The sequence below is a fragment of the Limulus polyphemus genome, unplaced genomic scaffold (genome assembly GCF_000517525.1).
Source record: "Limulus polyphemus unplaced genomic scaffold, Limulus_polyphemus-2.1.2 Scaffold12, whole genome shotgun sequence".
In the NCBI taxonomy this organism is placed as follows: domain Eukaryota; kingdom Metazoa; phylum Arthropoda; class Merostomata; order Xiphosura; family Limulidae; genus Limulus; species Limulus polyphemus.
In genome coordinates this window covers 1,717,049-1,721,234 of record NW_013665622.1, presented here as the reverse complement: position 1 = coordinate 1,721,234, position 4,186 = coordinate 1,717,049, and the positions used below count along the sequence as shown (strand labels likewise).

The 4,186-nt window shown below is 29.3% G+C and overlaps 1 protein-coding gene across 1 annotated transcript in view; it reads right to left on the bottom strand.

Annotated features, from left to right (window-relative positions):
* The window catches only part of LOC106478878 (collagen type IV alpha-3-binding protein-like), a 35,340-nt gene extending 32,507 nt beyond the window's left edge, over positions 1–2,833 (bottom strand). Inside the window, exon 1 of the mRNA XM_013939461.2 lies at positions 2,712–2,833. The gene's annotated coding sequence lies outside the window, so the exon portion shown is untranslated. The remainder of the gene's footprint in view (positions 1–2,711) is intronic.
* Between the last annotated feature and the right edge of the window lie 1,353 nt (positions 2,834–4,186).

Here is a 4,186-nt window from a genome sequence, read left to right as displayed (position 1 = left end):
CTTGGTTATAAATGCAAGCTTCCTATGTCTATAGAAACACTGCATTAAAAAACAAGCAAACAAGTAAAGAAAAACATTTCAAAAAAGGATGTAAATGTAGGGATGGCTAATATCAATCTTTTAAAAACAATGCACACAAATAGTAGAGATGCATTTGCAAGCATTAACATATAGCAATATATATAACTGTTCAATCACAATTGAGTTTTAATTTATCCTGTTTTTGTCTCTTAACATTCTACTATAGCGTGTGCCTGGACTATTATGTAAGGATGATGCAAATACCATCCCTACTATCTTGCTTGCATTGTTTCTGAAGGATTGATATTAGCCATTCTTACATTTACTTCTTTTTTCTGAAAAGTTTTTCGTTACATGTTCCATTTGAACTACTCAAAAGCAACAAATTTAATGTAATGATTATACATGTAACTTGTTAATGTTTCCTCTCAGTCAATAAAATTGTTTTAAAGTAATTTTCAAGCATTTTATCAAACTATAACACATATAAAGGTTCATTCTGTTCTATATTACCAAGAGAAAACATTGTAAATTAAGTTTACCATTCACTATTCATTTTTTTCTTGCATGCTGAACATCACTGTAAGCAAATTATCCTTGGTTAAAAATTTTCAACAATATGTACAATAGTCTCACAAAGGGCTCTATCACTTGACCTCCGTGAAATCAATGGAATTAAAATTCAGATTCAACTATGATTGTGCTTAGTATACCTAGTCCAATTAACAATAATAATCCAAGTCTTAGCATTCAATTTCAATTTACTGAATACCGGTATATTCATTAATTGTTGAATATAATAATTTACAATGTTTCATTCCCACAGAACAGTTCTTAAAAAAATGTTAATAGTAACCTTAGATCCTTATCCCTCTTTAATAAAAAATATCAACCTAATACTTCAGTACTGTAATTTTTAGCCAAGAGTATACCATATATACTAAAATGTTCTATATAACTTTTAACCAATTAAGAGTCAAAGTTATGTTAAGATACACAAGTTATCTATACGATGAAAACAAGTTACCCTATAATTCAGGATCTGGATGCATATTTTTTTTAATCAATTATTATTTCCCTGATCCAAAATCTAAACCTATGATATCACATCTAGAAGTTTTTTTTTACTCAACCTTCTGAAAAAATTTGATACTACTCAGACAAAAAAAACATATACCATTATTTAACCAAATTTTCAAATTGTGAATCTATTAACAATTTATTTAGTGAAGCATTCCTAATACACATACATCTACATTCATTCATTAGTAACTACCATAATCTAGGGTAATGATGTACATAATACATTACCATTTTCTGTCTCAATTCATATCACTATACTATTTATACTGAACACTAATAGTAAACAAGAAAAAAATTGGTTCAAAACACCTCAGGTTCACCCAGTATATGTTTAACAGTTCTGACTCTGGATTAATTAAGTATGAAGAATTGACAGAAAAATTATCACCTAGGACCCATTTTTTGGGCTAATCTAATTTCTGTTAAGTTAAACTAATTAAATACATTTTATATATCATTACAAACATCCTAACATACTACTGTTCTATATAGTAGTATTACGAGCTTTATTATAGTCTAGCATTAGTTAGCAGTTCTAAGAACTTGAGAGTGAAAGTAAAATGACTGTGATGTCAATCACACCCTATCAAATGCCAACAAGGCCTTTTGCCTGCCCAATACTAGATAAAGCTCATCAAGTTGTATGGGATATGATATATAGAACAGTGGTTTATTAAATTAACTTTTATTAATTGAATATATTAAGCAAATGAAGTGTAATTACTATCAATTTAAGTCATTTACAAATCAGAATTATGGTAAGAATTAATAATGTTATTTATTTATTTTTTAACAACAATTACTCATTATTTTAATTCATATTATTACCATTCAGAAGAACTGGTGAACCAGCAAGCTATTCTTTTTGTTCCCAGAGCAATTGAAGCATTAACAAGAGAAAACTACATAAGTAATTTTAAGAAATTATGCATAAAGCAAAGTCAACAACACTATCAGCCATATTCAATGTTGATGAGGTCTTTCACCCAATTTTAGGGCTCATCAGACTACCTGGGACTATAATAAAATAGCAGTCTAGGCACTACTTGTATCATTAACTGTAGGTTAATATTACGAAATATATTACCATTAAGTAATTGAAATGTAATTACTATCAATTTTATTTAAACAATTTATAAACCAGAATTATGATAAGAATTAATAACAATATTAATTTTTAGATAATACTAATAGTATTACAACTGCAATTGTTAATACAAATTAAAACTACTATAGTACTACTAGTAGTTGTATTTGAGACTTGAGTACTAATAGTAGCACTACTGGTAGTGGTACTACTACTACTATTAGTTCTAGTAATGAAAATGACATCCAGTACATCCGCTACAATATTACTATTACGCTAGAGTAAAACACAGCTAACACTACTAGTTATTAGTATATAGTAGTAATACTAATAGTAATACAGCAATAGTAATATCTAAACATTTCAAGTACGTACAAACTTAAATCCTTAAGACTAAATCATGGACAGTCTTAAGCCTAACATACTTTCATTTTCGTCCTACATATAATGTTATTGACTGTTTTACCATATACATAGTTAGTAGTATAACATAAGATTTATTTCAAATCAATTTTCTTGCCTTTTAAAACCTTTTGAAAGATAATTCTTCAACTCTGATCAAACAACAAAAAAATAAACGTAGTCTTATGACTTTGACTCCCTCTACCATTTGCAATTATCATGATACAATATTTCTCTCTCCGTAAGAATGAATATATGTGCTACCTGTCGGAAAATATTAACATTCTGGAATTTTAATTGCGGCATTAATGTTGATTTTAATTTACCCATATGAATTATTCCTTATTTCCTATAAAAATAATAACATTATTTATTAGCATTATAAATATAATCCTTATACAAGGGATATTGAAAAAAGTTCTGTTTATTTAATTGTTTTGTAAATGCCTTACTCACTTTTATGCTTTGTGTAGCAGTTGTAAATTCTACAAATATAAGTTTCCACAGTGGCCCAACAGCAAGTATGTAGACTTACGACGCTAAATTCTGGTTTCGATACTCATTGTGTAGCTTTGTGCTTAACACCAACCAACCAAAGTCTGCCATACCTTTTTTTCTGTCAATATATTTAAATATTTTATAATCTAAATCCTTTGTTTTTTACCTTAAAATATTGATACACACATACAAAGCTTTTTGCACAATCTATTGTAACAATATAAGGATGAGTGCCTATGCTTTTCAGCTCCTTCTTCTATCACTACACAATGGGATTTTTATATTGTGTCCACCACATGAATCAAACCATAAATTTTAGTGTTTAAGCCCTCAAGATAAGTACTGATGTTTTATTTGATGGTTCTGGTTAAAGATTATTATTCTGCAGAGCGATTTCCATTGCAGAAAGCTTTTATGCAATACACTGACATTATTATTATCTCACTGTTTTTTACAATCATTCTAAAATTCCACCAGTTCTACACAGGCGATTCTTAAAAGCTCATTTGAGCAACTTAACGTCACAAAAGTCCATTGGAGGTGTCTAAGAAAGATATAACATAGATTCTTATTTGCGGAAGAACATGTATGTTGACTTGAATATTTGGCTGAACTCTTTGGATTGATAGAGATATACATTATTGACATTCATTACCTCGCAGTATAGATATTACAGTTGCCTGATAGTAAGCAAAGTTTTTAATTATCATTTTTCTCGGCTTTCCTGTGTTTACTTTGCCATTGCATTGCGAAGATATACATGTATTTGCTAACCCTTTGTTCTATCATAGAAATTCTTGAAATATTTCAATTATTCAAGTGTATGCAGCTTTCACATAGAACGTCGCTCAAGTAAGCTGCTAAGTTCCTTTAACTCTAACTACCTATTATTCTAGGTCATTTAGTAAAGGTAACGTAATATCTTCCCATGGGAAAAATTACTGTAAAGCTCTAGATAGTATGTGAATATAGACTATGAACTTTTCCACTGGTAGGTAAAATGATACCTCAAGACTATAACTTCTGTTATGTTTCAATGGGACTGACCAACAATAACATATTGTGGGTCAGCGAGGTCACGTGACTAGTATCACG